The 21,663-nt window shown below is 36.3% G+C and overlaps 1 long non-coding RNA gene across 1 annotated transcript in view; it reads left to right on the forward strand.

The window, feature by feature from the left end:
* LOC126637771 (uncharacterized) overlaps positions 1 to 21,663 on the forward strand; it is an 87,933-nt gene that overhangs the window by 3,120 nt on the left and 63,150 nt on the right. Inside the window, exons 3-6 of the long non-coding RNA XR_007628427.1 lie at positions 2,158 to 2,202; positions 3,111 to 3,175; positions 9,230 to 9,274; positions 13,812 to 13,906. This is a non-coding gene — a long non-coding RNA (uncharacterized LOC126637771). The remainder of the gene's footprint in view (positions 1 to 2,157; positions 2,203 to 3,110; positions 3,176 to 9,229; positions 9,275 to 13,811; positions 13,907 to 21,663) is intronic.

Here is a 21,663-nt window from a genome sequence, read left to right on the forward strand (position 1 = left end):
TTTATTCAGAGTGAAAACTAATACAGAGCTTGGCAGAAATAAGGGTAGAGTATTGGGATGGCTATTTGATTTTATTAATTTGAAGGACAACCTGTTCACTGATCTTAAACTGTATCATGGGTGGGATGTGATTTAGAACAATGATTCTTGTAGAATTTTCACAGAAATTGAAGGAAGAGTAAAGGCCTCTAATGAACATGCTTACAAAATTCCAAGAAAATATCACAGATTTGGAATTGTTCCAAGCATATATGAACCTGTTTAGTTATGTTTTGTTATGGTTTAATAATCCACTGTACAAAGAGTTTTGAAGGAGCTGGGGGGAAACATAAATCTACAATGTTAACAAAGCCAAAGCTGAAGGTCAGTCTGCAGTTAATAACCATGCTCAGTGGTATTATTTTAATGATGACACAATATTTAAGCTACTGAACTTGGCACTGTAAGTAGCTATGCATGTTGCACAGAGTGAAGAAGTATGCAATTGGTTGGGCTTGATTTTCATGTGTCTGTTCATACTGTCCATGATTTCTGTTCTACTCTCAGTCAAATGTAGCTTCAGCATCCAGGCTGAATAAACCTCACCTGAATAAACCACACAGCCATAATTCAGCTGCAAATAAAGCAGGGCAAAAATAGTAGGTGCAGGTGCTGCTGCTTACACATTGTGAGCCAGAAACAGAAAAAGGTAAGGCATAACACAGATTATCTTCTGCAGAAGGAGTGGGGTGCAGCTGTCCCTGGGGCGTTAGAGGCAGTGCCTGTACACAGTCAAGTCTCTGCTGCAGAACTTGAAGCTCCTCTCATTTGTGTGGACAAGATTGCCAAAGTGATGAGAAAAGAGAAGACTCCACAGTCTTCTGAAGGGACTGGATTAACCCACACTGAACATGCACAGCTCCAACTGCAGTGCCAGAAATCACCTAACTGTCCAGTTTAAAGTGAGCCTGGGCATGTGTGTGCAGCTGGAGTGTAGCCCAGTCCATAAACAGCCTCACAGGCCATTGCTCTGCAGGCAGCACAGACTCTGCCTTTGCACAGCTGTAGAGGTGAGTGCTGTGAGTGGCATTAGGTGCCCTCTGTCCAAGAGATTTCTGTACCAATACCAAGTTCCCCAGGGCAGCTTCCCAGCTATGATAGTGACTGTTAAATGGAGTTACCCTAAGCTTGTCTAGATATCATAGTCTACTCCCCAGCTATCAGTGTATCACAGGTGTGTTGGTAACTATCATTTTCTGACTGTGATGCCCAAATGATTTCGGAATTTACCTCCAGTAAACTGAGAGAAAAGATGGACTGTTTGGTTTGTGCCTTTGAGTGCTCCACAGAATGGGATTTAGCATTCGTGTCACATAAGCCAATTTTTTTTTTCTGCTCAAGACAGTATTGTGCAACTACCAGATTCTGTAGAAGAAAATAATTATCAAAACTGAAAAAGGATATGGCAATAACAAAAAAAAGTAATACTGTGAACTGTTGGTATGAAACTTTGTTTTCAGTATAAATAATTAAGTGGGGTTTACTTCAGCAATTGTGAACTTTATATACACAAAACTTCCCTCAATTTTTCTTGCCTTGATTTTGTCCCTACCTGAATGCTGACAAGTATAACCACATAACATTATAAAGTATCAAACCTTGGTAAAATAATTCCTAGAAAAACAAATGAGAAGCCATGGAAAATTATGGCATAAGATCTTGACAAGATAAAATAGACAGTGAAGTACAGCAGGTGTCATTTTAGGATTTGTGTGTTTGTGCATGTGCACTGACACTCCTGATGTTCATATAAAATACAGGGAGAAACCTCATTCTATGGGAAAAATTTATGCAGACTCTTCAAAATTATATCAAAAGCAGTTAAAAAATGCAAACTATTAAAAAGTGATATAAGATAGCAATTTATTTATAAAAATGTCCTTTGCATTTTTTAACACTGTTTAACTTCCATGCATGTTTTACTGTTTTCAAATAACAAATTGACCTTTCCAAATTCATAATGAGGTATGAAATAAATGAGAGAGTACTGAAGGTGAGTAATTCATTAATCATAAGCAAAACAGGGATGAAATCAAGGACACAGGAGCACAAACTGTAAAAGTAATAGGTTGCATAATCATTGTATTTAATATTAACTACATTATGTTTTTCATGTAGGTTCTGAGAAGCTGGTTTTTTATGTTTACATGAAACTAGTCCAAGGTAAATTTTATTTCCCAATATTATTTTCCCTAGTGGTTGCCCTCTTTTTAATAAACTAGAAGACAACGAGTTCTAGCTTGTCACACTGTTATGAAGATTTAATAGAGGGATTAGCAGGAACATTTAAGCCTACTGAAACTTTTGATTTAAGATATTCCTCTTTTGACTGGAATGTACCAAATCATGTAGCTATATCCCCTTCTTGTTTGTCATGGCAAATCTCCCATTATGGACATAAATTCACCTGGAATTGCTTGTTTTGGCCAAAATAAATTGTTATTCGTATTGCTCTGTCAGAGAAGGACAGAGGATGAAATATTAGTTACACAATTCTGAGTCTTTATTCTTCAGAAGTTCAATCCACACTGATTACACGATGTGCCACAAGGTAGTTCACAGTTTACAGGTGACATGAGTATTTAAATAGTTAGTTAATACTGGTGGATATAATAAAAATAATTTGTTCCCCCATGTCAGATTTCAAGAATATTTATTCACAAGAACAAACTAGGTTAGAATATGACAAGGTGAAGTGGTGGCATAGCAAGGAGTCAGCTCACTTCAGAATCACTAAATAGATGCTTTTCCCTGTCCCATACACATTCATTTGGATGGAGTTGGTGTTGATGCTGCTCTTACTGGTTATTTTGTAATTTGCTGAACTGAGAAGGAGAATGAGGAGAAAAGTGCAGAATGAGAGCTATGCACATAACTTGCTATTATATCACTTTGTTTTGTGATCCCCAGTGTGATGCACATTCGCACCCTGGTCAGCTTTTTGCTCACGCTGTTTTTAATTATAATTAATCCATGTTGTTTTAGTGCATATAAATGTCTGACTAATCAATTACCTGCATTTTGACTATAAAACAGGCATTTCTCATTATTTCCATTCACAATTTTTGCAGCTCGAAGCCAAGTTCTGTCTGCAATTCTGTATTCTGAGAGGGGAAAAAGTAGCTGTTGATTAAAGGTACATACTCTATCACAGTCATATGTTTTCCATAAACCTTGATGATCTTCATTTTTAAAACTCCCATGTAACTAATTTCCTATTTTCTCTGCTCGAACATTTCTACATTTTATAAATTATATTCATGTTAGATTCACACTGTGCTTAAGGTGTTTCTTCCTTATGTGAGAAAGTATATATAAGCTGCAAGGTGCTAAAGCCAGTAATTGTTAGTGATGTTTTTCTTTCAAAAGAAATATAAAGGACATGATGTTCCATGAATAGACTGGTATATTAAGTCTGAGGAATTTGCCCAGATCTCTTAAAATCATACATTCCACTCCTACGTAAGCGGAGAGATCCTCTTAATATATTTACCTTAACTTTAGATGCAGGTGGTTTAAATATGGTACTCTGGTTTAGATTCCAGAGCAAATAGGTTACCTATGATATTATCATTCCCAGAAATATATTGCCAAGCACTACCTTTCTCAAGCAGTATGGTTAAAGGGTTCACTGTGTCCCCAGTGGTCCTCTGCTTGAATGCTTTTCCCAAGCTCCAGATCAATCTTTAACTCCTCACTTTTAAATTAAGGTGAAATACCATGGAGAAGAAAGGGAACATAAATACTTCCAAAATGCAAGCAAATAGGTTTTCTCACTCCTCCTTCCCTCTCCTAAGCAAGATATGAAAGTCCATGAAGTCTTCTGTGTTCTGGACCAGGTATTTTCAAATTTTCTGAACCAATCTCTAATGTTTCAGCAGAATATATTTTTTTCCAAGACACCTTCTAATGCTGTTGTAGAATCTTCAACTCGGTATCAGAAACATTTTGCTATGGGCATGAGAAGTCTGTCACTTTAGAAAATTTCAAAAAAAAAATATCAGAAGAGTTTTCCTCTCATAGGTACCCTGCCCTGTTCTTTGCACAGTGTCTTGCATGACCTGGGCTTCCTCTGTACCTCAAACAATCCAACTCTGCAGAGCTTTCAGAGGCTGTTCTGGCAACAGATGGATGGTAACTTTCTATCCAAAAGTTAAAAGATGAAAAGAGTTTGGCTTCTGGGGGTACTTGGACTTGTTTATGTCTTCAGCATATTTGAAATTTCTGTTAAAATATCTACCAATGCATTCATGAAACATGAATAGTTGTAGGAATGCATTTTAAGCTAATGCCCTTTCTCAGGTTAATGATTAATACAGTGAGAACTCAGCTTGGTAGTTACTGTATCATGACACAAGTCAATTGAACTCCAAGAAAGTCATTATCTATTTTATTTATTTGTTTTTTAAAGTATGCAATGTCAAATTATTAACTTCTGGGGTAGAAGGTAGTAAAAACACGGGTCAGGCAGTACCCATGGAGTCTTGTGGGACTCATTTGTTCACACCCTGTGTGGTATATAAAGGACATAGTTCTTACAGAAGGTGGCTTTCTGTTTCCAATGCAAAATCTGAATCTTTAAATACATTTTACAAAAATATACATTTCTGTCTTCATTACTGTATTAAAAAAACCCTTGCATTCTCTATCTGTTTTTCACTTGTTATCAGAGTAAACTGCACCTTCTGTTCTCTGCATGTATACAGTGCTACTTATTTCCTGTGGGAATTAATTTTTGAATTATTATAAACAGAGAAGGACTAGAAGTTTTCCATATCTTAGGTACTCAGAGACTTCAAGATCAATTTTTACTCATGCTGAGATTTTTCAAATAATTTTGTTTTCATTTATTTAAGCTTTATGCATGTTCAGTTTTTAATTTTGTTCTGCTCTTCTCTTTATCATGTATTGAACAAACATTTATTTAGAAATTGAAAGGGCATTTTACTATATGATAATAATTTAAATAATTCAGTCATCAATAGTAACTATTCAGTATTTCTCCCTTAGAAAACAGGTGGAACTACAAAACTGCTATAGGTAAAGTAGAGTTCAGTAGAGAGAGAGAGATTTGGTAAAGTAGTTTGAAAAACAGCTTAACTGTTTATTTGAGGTTTGGGACTATGCTAATGGAAACAAATTAAATATTTTGCTCATTCTCAGTATTCTAAAAAGTCGAAATAGCAAGTAGAGAATACGCTGTAAAAGGACTTATTCATCAGGAGAAAAGATCACTTGAAAATTTGGCCAGTGTTGAATGTCTTTGAAGTTCTAATTTGTATCAACAAACATGCCTAATTCAAAATCAGTTTTCAATGGATCAACTAAGAGCACTTTACTCGTGTATTTTCCTGCCAGATTTTGATCTGATCACAAACATGTCAGCACTGTGGCTGTTGAAAAAAATTAAAATTTTCAACGTGCTTAATTCTGTAGGAAGGGTGTTTTATTTCAGTAGAAAAACAGGTATTTTGCTTGGAATGGAAATATTACTTATCAGGAAAGATACTGCTTGGAAAATTCTGCCTGAAATGTGAAAGCTTCAGGAAGTTGCAAAACCCTAAAATTTTTAGAATTTGGATTGGAAGAAAAATACTTGGACAATATTAACTATCCCATTGCTAAACCTGTAACTAGACCTCCCTTATCTGCAAAGACTTTAAGGTCTTTCTAATTCCATTTTGCAATTCCCAATTTTTTCGTGGTAACCTAGCCACAGTTTAAAGGCTCCAAGATGTTTCACCTAATTTTCCTTATATCTCCAGATACTGCATGGCCAAGTTATTTAGATACAAATAAGCCTTGAGAATATCATCAAATCCATTCTAATTTCATTCATGCCTTGGAGATAATAATTTAAAGAGCTAGTCACTGCTTGCAATTAAGCATGGAGAAAATAGATCTGTCCCATAATTTATGTCTGCAAAGGTTGGGCTGGATTTGTAATTAATGTTTGCTCCTTTTAATGAAATACTCCAAAGGTCTGCACTTCTGTCATTCATGGAGGTAATTTTTCAATTGATTAGTAAAATAATACTTGAAAAGTAAATGCACCTGCTTTAGCACAGAAATGTCTTAGTCAAGTAGAGACAATGATTGGAGTGCTAAAAAAATATCATTTCAATACAGTAGAGACTGGAGTTTTACTCCTCCAGAATTCAGAACTCCCACTAAAGAGAAAAAAGAGAAAAGGTAATTAAACCTCCAACAACTTCTTCAGCATGCTTTCATCCAGTTTAATTCCTGAGTGGTTTTCAGCATAGCTAAATACTTTTAGGAACACATGCTTGAACTGTGCATTTGTACAAGTGAAATATGTCTGGAAAGCATATGTTACAGCAAGACATAATTTTTATATTTTTGTACCTTAGAATTTTGAAGGGGCATGAACAAATCATTCAAAATTGGAAGTTTGTTTCCTTTTGGAATAAACACTTATAATTTGACAGCTCATTTGGATTCTATTCCTATTTCCATTTCAGAATCAAACCTGCTCAAGCAGGCAAAATGGTAAGACTTGAGAATTAGGTTTACAATGGCTTGTTACATCCTTCCTATAAAACAACCACTATCAAAGAAAAATTAAATAAAATAACAAGCCACTTCCAACTGTTTTCAGGGAATTGGTAAGGATTTCGTTTCAATTAATCACTCACTGCTTTTTTAATTTAGTCGTTTTGACACAAAGTCTTACTATTCCTCTGCTACAGAGACCTCATGTTTTGTAACAGTGAGCATTGTGGGACTTGACTGTAAGTTGATTAGACAGAATGCAGAGCAGAAGCCACAACCTCTGCCAAATTTCTTGGGGGCCACAAATATGGTGATCCGAGAGGTTTTGAACCCTGTGTCATCTGTGACAAGGATTTTGCTTTCAGAGAAAGAAGAAGCAAGAGAAGTGAATAAATGTGGTGAAAGAATCCCTTATCCAGTGCTCAGCCTAGTGAAGCAGAGTAATCCAGACAGTGGAGCAATGTGTGTCATCAGAACATTAAACTTTAAGGGTAAAAGTTTATAGTTTTAATGCTATGGTTTTAAGTGTTTGAATCATCTGAAGGATCCAACTATCATTAAAGCATGAGCAAAGCAGCATCTAAGGACTTAAAAATCTGCACCTTGAACTTGGTATAACTCCCATTAAAGTCAATGCATGCTGAGTCAGACTTTAATTCCTTTTGCACCCTAGAGATTCAAAAGGTGAGAATCCTGGCACTACTGATGTTTTGCCAGTGACTTGTAGGGTCAGGATTTCGTGCTAAAAGCCATAAAATGACACTGACATTTCGTCATTGCTGTCTTGGATCAGATTCATAACAGTGACCCAGGAGAGAAACATCTGCATAATCCATTACTACTGTGCATCTACCCAACACTGTCTCACCACCTTCTACCTTGTTTAAAGAGAGGGAATAATCTATGATTTTGAGCTGCCTTTATTTTAGCACAAATGAAGAAGAATGGAAAAATCCTGATATTCATTTTTCAATCACCTTATTTAAATGTTCTAAGTAAATTATTGATTATTTTGTATTTTATGTTAACTTAATTGGAAAATTTTCTTTGCAAAATGAAGGAGGTTTTGTTGGATAGTTTTGGTAATTTTTTCAATGCTATTCTGAAAAGGGGTTGTAGTAAAACAAGAAGGCAAATTTCAGATTTATAGTCCCTTGTGAATGAAGTGCTTATGATTAACAGTGAGATCTGTAGAGAGTTTTTATAATTCCTTAATGATCCTTAACGAAATATTTAATTAAAGACCAGCTGGAAAGATATTCTTGGTTAATAAAAGGAAATCGGGGGATGAATTGATTTCTATAATGGCAGAGGACATGCAATATGTGATAGATGCTACATATCATCAGCAGTTAGATACAAGAAAGTGATAAAATATAAAATTATTCTGCTGCCCCTATTAAATTGTTTTCCAGATTGCAAAAGCAAAATATTGGCTGTGCATGCCAGATGATAAAAGTAATAGTTTCCAAATTCATGGATATAAATGTACTGAAAAATAGAATTTAAACCTTGTGCAGGAAATAGTACTATATTATGTGGCTACTGATTTTCAGATTTTTGATGCTGTAGAAGAATATGAACCTAATTGTGTTGCCAGTTAGAGTGAAAAATAAAATCTGAAACAACTTTACTGAATTCAGTGGAGTTTCTTGAATTTGCTGAAATTTATTAACTTTCCCATTGCTGTTCTATGCAAATTTCTCTAAAACCACAGAGATGAATCAATAAAAATCACATTCACAGAAACAGAGAATAACTGAAAAAGAAAACTTCCTCATCTTATTAAAGAAGAAATGAAGCTCAGCAAAAATTAAGTGAATTTTAGTTGCATGAGGCTTTGCCTCAGATTTGTGGGATCACTGATGTAATTTCTTGGCTATTCTAGATAAGCAAATACATAGAAAATTTGTCATCTCTGTCCTTTCTGCTAGTCCCTATTGCCCTGCATTGCAACTTCTCCACGTTTTTAACTTTGCAAACAGAATTATCTTATTTGTGACATACTAATGAGTTATGTAATTTAACAACTTTTTTGGTTATAAGCTGCATATTTTCCTTTTGTGCTGCACACAACTGACAGTGAAGGATATTGAAAACATATACACAGATTTGTCAGCTGGGATCTCACAATAACTAGATGACAAGAAAAAGAAATCATGCTTTTGGTAAAGCCCATCTAGGACAAATTGTACAGGAAATTTCTCCCAGCTGCTGCTTGTTATACACTGGGCCAACTGCAGCCAATGTAATACTCTGGAAGCAGGTCTGAAATCCAGGAAAAGATCTGTGAAAATATGAACCTGTAAGAGAAAGTATCCAACGATGGACAAAACTGCAGTAGAGTTAAAGCAGTCCTATTAAATAATGAGCAGTAATAGGTGACTGACTGCTGTAAGTCACCCTATAAAGCATCTGCTACCTGCTGCAGGCTACAGGATTAATTCTGAAACATGTAATTTAGCAAAGGATGAAGACTTCAGTCTGTTTAGTCTTCAGCAGCAAATCAATTGGTGGCAAATGCTTTGGCATAGGTTGTTGCATTACTTTGTGGCACTCCCTCAATTATAGTTCTGTTTCTTCCTTTTGGCAAAGCTTGGTCCTCTGTGTTCCTCAACTCAGCTTATTTTATTAATTGCAACTTTGGAATTTTTTAACGTCTATTTCTTCTTTCTAGGCTCATCTTCAAATACATGTATTTTTGAACGCCTCATTTTCACAGGTAAGAAATTCTCTCTGTAAACTGTCTGGTCAGGTGAACAACTTGTCCTTGTTGTTCAAAGTCTGCATTCTTGTTTTGAAATTCATTCATTTTGCTCATTATATTTGCAATAGAGTCATATTTTAAAAAATATTCTGTATGTACAGGGGAAAGGGAATACCATTGTTTGCCCACAAGGCCTTTCCCTTCTGCTACTGCTCTTTGTACTTAGCCATGCATGCAATTACCCAGTTCATGCTGCAGCTCTGCTGGTTAAGGCACTGAGTTTCTTGTGTAATTTTCAGATGTATTTCCAAAGCTACAAAGCTTGGAAGAGCAGCCCCACACTGCATCTTCTGCGTGACTAAAATCGGAAAGCAAATCACCTGCTGCCACAACTATTATTAGTAACATTCAAATGAGAACAATGTGTAGCTCAAAGCAAGGGTAGAGACTCTGGAAGCATAAGCAGAAGGTGTCACTGAGACAGAACTGTTATTCTGCAAAAGGCTGTGTCACCCAAATGAACCAAATATTCTGCAGAGCTACAACAGACAGGTATTAGAGTAAAGCCAAACATGACACATGGGGCAAACTGTTTCAAATTATCAATTCTGAGCATAAGCATTTTAATATAATTTCTATTTACAAATGTTCAGGGGGTTTGCATGTATTTAAGAACAGGCATAACTTGAACTGCAGTTGATCTACTTATTAAAGCAGTAGATGTTTACATGTTTCATTAGAAACTATAAATCCTACCTGTGAGTTTTGTGCAAACTTTGTTTACCCTTCATTAAAACTTCTCTTTGTTAAGTAACTGCAGATATTGAGACATTAGGTGTACTCATATTACTCAATTTTGTTTCTCTGACCTCCTTCTGAAGGAGTCTACAGAGATTAATTTAAAAACCTCTCTTATATTCCTAGAGGAAAGTAGTGTGAACATTCCTGTTTGTGTCAAACAGCACTCAGAGTGCATATACTGACTTTACTGGAGTTGCTTGGGCTTTCCACCACTCAATGAGACCTTGGTGTCCTATGAGTTTTATGTAGTTGAACATCCAAGTCAGGAGTGATATAAAATTTCTGAGGAATGTGTATTTAAACACAGGTTAATAATAAGATTTCAACTGTTTGTTTTCCTCTTAGCATCAAAGAAAGCATAAATTTATATGTTGAGCTCTTGAAAATGAATTTCCTGGACTTCTCTAGGGATATAAGGATTGTGTACAATGCACAGCTTTTTCCTTGTATTATTTATGAACAGAGGGGTATAATCTAGTAGCAACTCCCTTTGTGCACAATTTTTTAAGCACTTGAAGTCACTGTAGTTGCACTGAACTTTGAGATGAGAACAAAGCCCTCTTTCTCTTTATTGGGAGTTTTTACTTGGAATGCGAAAAGTTTACTTCCAGAATACCATGTAAATTTTTCTTAAAGAGGTGCTTTGCAAATAAGCTATTATGGTACTAAAGAAAACATTGATTAGTTTTAAATGGCAGTAACAATTCAAGTGCATGTAAAGACAAGTGCATTTGCTTTTGATGTTAAGCCTCTGAATTTAATAATTGAAGGAAAAAATACAATAAGGTGCAGCAGAAGAAGCTTCTGTGAAGTGCATTATGCAATTATGAGTGCCATAACTACAATTGCCTTAACGGATCATAGTATGTTTTCTACTCAGACTGTTTTTTAAAACAAAATAATTTTTATTATTTTGTTATTTGGAAAGATGTACTATTTGGAAAAGGTTGTATGTTCTGTGATGATTCTGTTGATTTAGGAAACCACTCTTGGTTTGGGAAATCCAAAAACTCAAGACACCATTCAAATGAGTACAGAATCCAGCTGAAGCAATCTATTTATTTTTAGTCTTGTCAACATTGTTTTTACATGTGAAGACTCTGTTTTTAGGGGATTTCTTTCCCAGTTCCCTCAGTTAAATCATGTTACATTTTGCTTAGCATACACAAGACCAGAATTATTAGAGACAGATTTTTACTGTTTACTGTGCTGCTTAACTTGGAGAATTGCATAAGTCATTAATTGTCTAGATCAGAGCCTGACTGTACTATTCACAGAACCTGTGTGCTGGAAAGAAGCTGTGTGATGGCTGTGTTTACAAAATCAAATCTGTTGCAAAAAGGAATACTATAACCTCTTCTTCATCACATAAAATAGGCCAAGAAGTAGGACTGCAATTATGGTAGCAAAGATTTTGATAGGACTTAAGAAAACCCACAAAACGACCCAACTTTTATAATAGCAAGATACAAGATAATAAAGCACTGAAATATATAGCCTGGGAAATTTAGAAGTCTCTGTCTTTGGAAATCTGCAGGAGCAGGTTAAACAACAGCTGTCTGAAATGATACAGATACACTTGTCCCAACTCTCAATGTTTATTTGCATTATTCAAACAAAACTTCTGTGCTTCATATCAGGGTTTGGGTTACAGGGTTTGGCCCATTTTGTTTTTGCTTTATCCAGCTTCATGAGTAACCAGCAGTTACATGATTTATAAAATGTGTAACTGTGAAAATATAAATGCCACATTGGGAGATAGCAAACATATGTTATATTTCAAACCATATACCCATGAATAAATTTCTGACTTTTTATTCAGTTTCCTTTTTGTGTATGCATTATACATTATTTTTGCAGGACCTGTGCGTACTTTGTTCTTTGTTTATATGTTTAAATTGCTGTTAAACACATGATACAAACAGCAATTTGTGTGTAATATTACCTTTTTTTACATTTACTTTCCCACTTAATCCTAGCAGCTCATGGAATTTCTTACAAGTATTAAAGGAAAAACGAGTATTCAGAAAGATATATTGGGGGGTGGGAGTGAGACAGACTAATAAGGAGATAAGCAGGAAAAGATATAAGAAAAAATGTAAAGGATAGGGAAGATGAATTTAAAGCAGTCAGTTATGACCCAAATTAGGATTCTAGAGACTGAAATTCAATTTTGCATCTTGAAAACGGAAGAAGCAACAGAAGACTTAGCCTGGATGACAGAGGAAGTACGTGTATTAACCAAGAGGTTGTACTGGATTAGGCTCAAAACTATACTGAGTCAAGGTGGAGGGAAGGTGTTTGGCTAATGAAACAGTTTGCTAGTGGAAATAAAAGTCTGATCCATATTTAAGGGATTTTGGTGTAGTTCCAATAAGAAGCACATTTTAACTGTGATTGAGCTAAGGTTCCTTCGTATGAATGAAGTGTTGTCGCTTAAGTGTAAAAGTAAAGTATAAATGTTAAGAGTGACTTTCCACAAAGAAAGATTTCCAAGAGTCTCTTCTTGTTCCTTATTAAAAATGTGAGGTGTAGGTTAGGAAGGAGTTTGACACAGCCATTTAGTTAAAGTGCATCTTGGTTGCTCAAATCATATCTATAACCCCTCTGTGTGTTGAAGCTCTTCATATTTCATATCAAATCTTCTAAAGTCACTTGATCTGTTTTCTATGGATGCTGCTATGTGCATACAGGTATGTACACACTCATTTACAGTGATTTCTGATCTAGCATACTTTTGTAAAGACCTCCAGCCCAATAGCATTAAAGATGATAAATGAATATATAAATCTAAGGGGAATGTATTAACATTAATAGTGAGGGTGGGTTTTTTTGCATAAAATAACAATAGTTTCCAACATTTTTCAAAGAGGTTCCTTCTCAGCTAACTGTGTGCTGATAAAGATCTGTTCTATACAACATTTCCATCTCATCTCACTACCCCATATCTGCAGTTTTTCCTTATGTCTATTCTTTTTAAAATCCAATTTTCTAGTTATACTAGTATTTATTAAAAGCTTGACTGTGAGGTCTTTGTTTATCCAAAGATCTATTTTTATCATAACTGTTTGTAATGATTAAACCTCAACAACTTAAACACTTTACACAAAATAATGTATTTTCAATAAATTGAAATATTAACCAATCATATGTAATGGTTCAGTTCTAGCAAATGGATTGCTAGAAATCCTTAGGGTTTCATATAAATTGAAAACTGTATTGACTGACCAGGCTGCACTCGAATTACATTGCATTTGGATCAAAAAGCATAGAAAAAGTTCTCATTATAGTTCCCTGACATTAATTTGAGCATTTTTATATGTGTGTCCTATTAAGTACTTTAAGTGCTTTTTGATAATTGTGCTTTGTAGTTTTTACAGCACTTCAGCCTATTCCCAGTTCAATTTCCTCTTTTATCCGATGTTTGAAATATTGATTTCTGACAGATAAAAGCAAACCTTATAATCTCAGCAGCATGCAATAAGTGAGTAAGACGGGGCTGCAGAATGCATCAGGGAATGGTCATATTTGAAACCGTCTTTGTTTTATTACATTTCGTCAACAGAATTTACTTACCGCTTGCTGATATTTATGTAAAAGCAGGACTCCTGATAGTCCAGTGATATTACCAGTTCCTGGTATACTTTTGCATTTAGTAAGATAAAAGAAGAAACTCCCTTGGTGGTTGATGATTGCAGCTGCTTAAACTGCTGTCAGCTGGCTTGAAGTAACTGTGATTTATCTTCCTCAGATTGTGCAGCGTTGTGTCCGTGAACTTCCAGGGTTTGCATTAAAAAGTGACAGAACATCAGAGTGCCAGAAGCTTCTCATATTGTGGCCCTGAAGGTAAAAGCAAAAGAAACTGTGCTTGTTCTGTGTTTGGGAACACTGTCCAAACCTTCTGCAAAACTCTTGTGACATGAAAGAGATCTTAAAGAGATGGGTTGGGATTTTGAACATGGACTAAATACAATTAAGAGATGCTAAGGAGTATAGACTTGGTGCTTTGTCTTGCATGTTTTCATGATGTTTCTTCTGCAGTTTCTAAAAACTAGAAAGAGGTATTCTGTCCAATCCAATTTCTAGTTGATTAGTTGATGATATGTTAAGAATTCAGTTTGCCTTTATTTCCTTTTCCTTGTCCTGTGCAATCCAGTGTCTCACAAATGACATTGTATTAAACATCTCTACTCAGCTCCAATAAACACCTGCAGTAAAAGACCGGAATATACAGGAAATTATCAGCTTCATTTCTGGCAGTACTTCCTCTGAATTTGTGAAAATTTAGGTCAGAATACTGTTTTAGAAGGTGAGAAAAGTTCTTCAGGTTACACAATAGCTTTGGCAATCAGTAGTAAACCTATCAAAGTGAGAACACAAGTCTCCATCCTGAATATCAGGTTAGGAGCAAACTGAGTATCTTTCTCTTGAGAAATACGTTTTTGAGAGGGATCAATTTACCTTAGAATACAAGCACGTGAAATAAAAGAATGGGGGATATGATTTTTATTATTTTCGACATTTCTAAGGTGAACACTGAGATTTTACTTAATCCCAAATTAGCAATTGCTAATTCAATCACATGTTTTTTTGTTCAATCCTGGAAAAACTTGAAACAACCGCCTTGTATCTAGGCCTTCACACACTTGAGTATAGAATCATTTTCATACTAAGGACATTTAAAAATGAATTTTAATTATTATGATGGACTAGAACTCTGCCAAGTCACTTAGCAGTTGAAGTTTTCATAACTAAGCAATTAGCATTTAAAATTTTAAGTGATAAGTGCTTAACTGCATTCTGGAATGGTGGGTTGGTGATAGGAAAGCCAGGCAGGGTTCTGAGGAATGGCAAGTCCAGAAAAGGGATTTGGTTAAGGCTGTCAGGGAGAAAAGAGCTTCTGAGCTCTACAAGCTTTGCTCATGACTTAGAAATAAAGGCTGGTGGAGCCGAGCTTGGTCAGTAGCAGAACGTGCTAGAGATGGTGCCTGTAGGGAAGAGAAAACAGTGGAGTAATTAGGAAGGCTTGGTTGCCTAGGAGTTGAGTTTAATATGGCCAGAGCTAGAGGTCTAAACACAGGGATCGTGGTACATGGCCCAGTCAGTCCTCTCTCCATCTGGCCTTGGCTGCTGACATCAAGGTGTGCCAAGACATTTACATACCAACATGTAAGCATAGGCAGAAAATGCTGTGGCTGATAGAAAGTGAGGGCTGACTGGAGCTAAGCTTTGCAGCAAGGTTACTTTAGTGATGATTTGACAGTTAGGAAGCTTGGACTAGCAAAACCACAGAACTGAAATAATTCAAGATTTGTCAATAAGGGAAAAGACAAAGGCACTATTGGCTGAATTATGTGTATATTATATGTATATTTGCCTTGAATATTCAAGTAAAAATCTATAAGCCCCCAAAACAGCAAAATAATCTCTCTTTATGTTTTGGAACATGCTGGCTGCACCCAACCCAAATTTCTGTGTATTAGGAGATCAACACAGAGATATGTGTACATGTGCAGGTTATGTTCCTATACATCCCACATATGCAGGTAAAGCATCAGCAACAAGGATTCTGCAGTGAGTGATATAACTGTAGACAATCTCCATTAGAATTTCAAAGGAGCTATTTAGCATTTTTCATATTGGATAGGTTATTTACAGTTCACTATTTAAAAGGAAAAAACATTGAGAAAGGTTTATCTTCTAATAAATCAAAACCATTATGACATCAAGTCACAAAGCCTAAGGGTATAAAGGCAGTTGCAGAAGCTGCCTCTTGCAAATATTATGTATACTATATTATACTGGCTAGCTGAATTAAAACTGTTTCTATGAAGAATTAGAAACAATTAGAAATGAAAAAATGCGATGTGGAAAAAATAGGACGGACAATTTTTTGTTGAGATTCTTGTGCGAATCAAGTTGGAAAACAAGCCATTGAATACACCAACTGATAATTTCTAATGGCATGTTTGAATTTGACATTATATAATGTTGTATGCATGTGCATTCCAATATTATAGCTGAAATAACTATCCTAATGTTTTTATCTGTGAAATTTCATTTTAAAATTTAAATCTCAGTGTTTCAGCTGGTAGCACTGAACACATCAAAATAATGCTGTTAAAACTGAAGTGTTTGGAAAAGCTTCAGAAGACCAAACTATATTATCCCTAACTTTGTATATGGGAAGGATTGTGTTGGCCTCAACATCTAATTCTAACCTCTGGGACTCCAGTAGGCTGCTTGAGGACTTGGTGCTCTATGTGCATATTTACAAGTATCTTTAGCATTTCTTTGTAAAAGGCAAACTGGTAATATTAGAATATATTTATATAATTAAAGAGTAACTCATCTACTTCATAAAACCAGTGTAGACTTAATTCCTTTTTTACCTCAGTCTTTCCACCTTCCTCTTTCTCTTTATTCTCTTTGATGTCTGCAGCTGTTGTCTGACAAATAAGGCCAGCAGCTGCCTGCAGTGCTACTGTTTTACCAGCTGCTAAAGGTCTGTGTTCACCAGGCACTGGCTCCTCTGCCGGCCTGTGGTGCAGAGTGTTTGTCAGCCTGGTGGCACACACAGCCTTCAGCTGACAATTCAGTCTTGTCACGAGCTCTCAACCTGGAAGTACTCAGAGCTTGTGTGCTCATGTTGATTTCCTTGTTAAACAAAGCGTCCGAAGTGTCAGAAGAATGAATTCAAGCACGTTACGCTCCATAACCAAATGACAATATTTCTCTCATTTTGGCTCCTTAATATCATCTTCATCTGAGTGGGAGAGAATGCAGATTGCATGACCCCAGGCAACTTTGTTTCAACATTTGTTATTGGGAAAAGTATGGCTTTCAAAAGATAAAATGTATTTCAAATATCAAATCTCTCCCTGTGCTGAGCTCAATGCTACCTTGATGTATGCATTGTGCACTCTAAGTTGACAGATGTGAAGTACAAGTAAGAGCAGAATTTGACCAGCTAAATTTAACATAATAGAATTACAAATACTGCAAGGGCAAAGGATTTTCTAATTCCAATGAAATGCTACAGTGTGCCTGAATTCTGTTTTCAGATTTAGTCCTAGATGGTCTGGTTGTGGGGCTGCACAGTAGCAAACCAGCAAAGGAGTATCTTTGTTTTGAGGTGGGGATCTTAAATGTACACTGTTTAGAGTGACAGCTACTCTTTCATGTACTGGGAGGACTTTATGTAAGTTTACCCTAATACTTAAGCCTTTTCCCCCCCTTCCTTTCTCAAAGAATTTGAAAACATTCTTATCTCAGAATATATTCAGGAAAGTGTTCAATTTGCTTGAATTATTTAAAGCTATAATAGGAGATTTTTTCTGAATTCTAGGGAGATTTTATTGATGTTAATAAAACCTGTTTTTAACAGTGTTTGCAAATGGGAAGCACATTGTTCAACTGAAACTTTTGCCAGTGACTGGGGCAAAGTTTTATCATAGTGACCCCCCTGTCATGGTCTTGTCTTTGCTACTTGTACCACAGAACACTCACAGAAGTAATTGCAACACGAGATCTTGTACACCAGCGTTTTTTTCAGCAGCTAAATGTAACAAAATAAATTCGTATTTCTGTGCAAAACTCACACAGGAGCATATAGGGAATCTTCCAGTGATGTAACCTATCTTCCAGTGAGAAAACCCTAACAAGCTTTTCTCAATTTCACCAATAGTCAAATTTCCAGGAAAAAAATAAAAAGATAGCAAAATACCTCCTTTGCAACAAAATGGATAGTAGCTTGGTAGTTAGTGATTATCAAGGTGAAATCTCAGGATTTTTCCTTCCTACATGACTTCTTTTCAGAATTTGGTTTTTGTGTGTTACACAACTTCAGTGGAATTGATTCCCTACCAGGACTGGCAGGACAGTAGTAACGAGAGCCTGGGAGCTTCGTGTCTTGTTACCTTAATGAGGGAGAGCTGTGAAGTGAAACAGCAGGAACTTGATTTGAGGAAGCTGCCAGGTTTGAGTTTGGTCAGAAAGGTTGCTGACTGCTCAGGAGCCATGGGATGCCAAGAGATGTGCCAGTGGGCTGGTGAGTGAGTGGGGCTGCTTTGTGGGGGTTTTACCCATGAACCCTTTTACTATGGATTGGGCCACTGAGGCCACTGCTTGCTGACACCAGGTTTAGAGTAAACCCTAAAGGTTTTATCTTTTTGTAAAAGAAAGAATTCTGGGCTCAAGGAAACGCTGCCTAGGATTAGAAAGGTATGAAATTAGTGTTGTGTGTGCTAAAGGAAATGAAAGCTACCTGCATAGCCCTCAGGGGCAACCTCTTATTGCAGGGCATTGTCTTAATTTTATTCTCTTGACTTATACAGCGAGCACCTATATGCTAAAAAAGCAGTATTTTATGTAGGGATCATGCTACCCGGGATGAAAAAACAATATTCCTGAGCACTATGTATTCAGGACCTGGGTGTTTAGGAAAATGCAAGAAGATTGACTAGGTAATGCTTTGAAGTTTTTTCTCCACTGCCTTTATATATGGCTTCTTATGGAAATACCATCTTCTTCTGTGAGAAAAAGTGTACTATGCTGTCACCCCTGACTGCATTGGGCACTGTACATCCAGTGGGAAAACCTGCAAGAGAATCCTTGTTTTGTCACTGACTTAGGGCATGGAGCCTTTATTTGTGCAAGTGTCTTCCCTTCTCTGACCCTCCTCATTTCTTTACAGTAAACTAACTGTAAAGCACTGTTTAACATCATGTTGCTGTTTAACACAAGTTTGCTCTGCTTTTTCAAGAGGGTCTATTACCTGTGCTTTAGTTCTCTGTTAAGATCAGTATTTGGGTTTTTTTCAGCTCTGAACACAAGTGGAGGGAGTTCCCTTTTATCTACTAGATATACCATAAAAAATACCGGTAGGGCACTGTATGGTCCTGGCACGTGCTTTGCTTTGGTACTGAAATACAACTAAGAATAAATCACTGGTGCAACTCACTAACATGAAAATATGAGTGTTGTACCTTGGAGAACAAGTATTCCTGACAACAAATACTGTGTTTGGCTATTAATTACCCTAATTTAAAGAGAAGAGCAAAAAAAAAAAGAGTGGAGGAAAAAATTGTAAAATAAGGTTGTCCCTGTACTAAGACCAGACATTCAGCTGTTATAAATTGGCAATGATCCACTGGCTTCCACACAGCTATGCTGATCATGCCAGCTGAAGGGCTGACCCTGAATGTTATCAAAGTTTTCTTGGAGGTGGTAGGAAAATAAATCCTTTACAATTTCCTCTTTAAGAACTCAGGATTTCCGTTTTTATAACTGCAAACTTTCAGAATGAAATGTGGAGCACAGAGACAGGCAACACCACACTGACTGTATTTGATTAGGGTAATCCTTTTTTTCCTTCTATGTGGTTACTACAGCCAAGCAATTATTTATCATACTATCAATTGCTTGAAGCACTGTAGACTACAGGTTAAATATTCTTATGTCAGTGTGAGCTTCTGCTCCAAGGTCTCATTGAAATCTAATGACTTTCATCTTCAAAAGAAATTTTAATGAGCTCAGAGTATCTACCCTTCTGTTTTAATTGTTGTACTTTGTACACTTCACATTCTGCAGATCAAACCCACCTATTTTTCTTTTTTTTTTTTTTTTTTCACCTGAAAATAATGTTGACAAGCTCTTTCCGGAGCTCTCTTCTTCTGTCCACTTTTTATTGGTTATATTCATGTAAGATATAAATCCAGAAACATGCAACACATGCACATTTAAGAGCTGTAACAGATCTAGTACTTACCATTGAAGAACGTAACATGTGCCAGCCACTGTTACTTTGATTAGCCTGAAATCAGAGATGTCTCAGATGGTGGTGTCTGTAACAGTCAAATAAACCTATTAAATAAGTGGTGGTAAATGCATTTGGTATGAGTACCAAAACTTCTCCTGGACTACATGTGGAACAAAAGCTCAAAAAGAGGTATTTCTGTGCCTCTCTATATAGGCAGCTACATATATAGTGTTGTCCTGTTCTTTTCTCTTTGTGGGCCTGCTGTGTGCATGTCTCAGGTGCCATTTGTTCAGTCCCATCGGCATCTTCACACATTCTTGTGTTTTCATAATCCCCTTTTTGCTATGAGCATCCTTCTTTCACTCATCCTCATAAATATTAATTACTGTGGTCTGGTTGAAATAAATACAGTTAGACAGCTTTTCAAGTGGAAAGTTATCGGGTTGTTTCTAAGAAGCTGTAGTCTTGAATTCAAAGTTCTGCTCAATATTTAGAATGTAAAGGAAATGGGTGTGGCCTGGGACTGGCTGCCAGCAATTGTAGGGGTTGTAGCTCTCTCAAGTATCTGACCTTAATTAAGTTTTCAATGCTCTTAACAGGCAAGATTTGATTTGTTCTGTTCCACTAGGCCTTTAGAGAAAATTGTGTCCCACTCTGTTTCTTATAAAATTCTATAATTTATGGCGTTTTAGTACCTTGCATCTAAGTGTGAAACTTTTCTGTGTCAAAGAGAGTGAGCCTGGTAATTCCTTGGCATTGCATGATAGGCTGAATGAATACAAACTGAGGGATTCTTTGATCAGTTCTACAGATCTAGAATTTATTTCTTATTCTGCTCACCTGGTTGTACAGCAGGTGACAGTGCAGAGAGCCATGCAATACTGCTCCAATTACAGCAGCTAGCAGGCTGTTAAAAATGATGGTCTCCGCTCCGTGCTAAAGGTGGGCCACCATCAAATCTAGGTACAAGCTGTTAATATGTATTAGCAAAAGTTCAACATTAATGTTTTGACACAGCTTTTGTTACTGCATGAAACCTTCTTGGATGAGTTTAGTATGTGCTTGATTATGGGAAATGAGGAATGCAGCACAAAAATATTCTGCTTACATTTTAAAAATGTATAAAGTGCATCCATTGTGGAAGATGGAATTGGATGTATATTGCACTCAAGAATGGTGCAGACCCTTGAAGCTCTGCAAAATCTACATGGTGTTTAGAATAAGTATCAAGTCTGTTTTCAAGATTACTGAAGTAAAGCAGTGAGACACAGATCTAGATCTGATCTAAGTATTCAATTGTTTTTAAAATTATTTTTAGAAAAGAAATTACAAACTAGTAGTTGTGCTCATCTCCTTATATGATGCTCCGGGTTTAGAACTCGGTTACCAGTTATTAAGGAATTTTCAAAATTTCCCTTTTTTAGCTACTAATTTACTGTCAGCCATCCAAAGACAGATTCATAGGATATAAATGAAATGCTATAATTATACAAGGGAGTGGGTCACTGACCTCTGGATTGCAATATCTTGTCTCTTTTGTCCTTTCCTTATACCACCCAGTCTACAGGATGAAATTGCATCTTTTTCTTCGGTTGTCTCAAGAATGAGGTGGTATTGGAAACTAGTGAGGCATGGCACAATGTAGGTGTTCATAGCTTGCAATAATTTACCCATTTTCATTTTGTTTGATTTTATTAACACCTGTGTCTCCAGGGAACACAGGGAGCAGGGGAGGAAAGGAGAGAATACTTCAGCAATAATCTAATGATCTGCACTTACTCTCCCCCCCAGCTCTGCTGTTATGTCAAATGTCAAGATACCTCACAGCCAAGCAATTTATAAT

This window comes from Myiozetetes cayanensis, unplaced genomic scaffold (genome assembly GCF_022539395.1).
Source record: "Myiozetetes cayanensis isolate MyiCay16 unplaced genomic scaffold, myiCay2020 scf16, whole genome shotgun sequence".
In the NCBI taxonomy this organism is placed as follows: domain Eukaryota; kingdom Metazoa; phylum Chordata; class Aves; order Passeriformes; family Tyrannidae; genus Myiozetetes; species Myiozetetes cayanensis.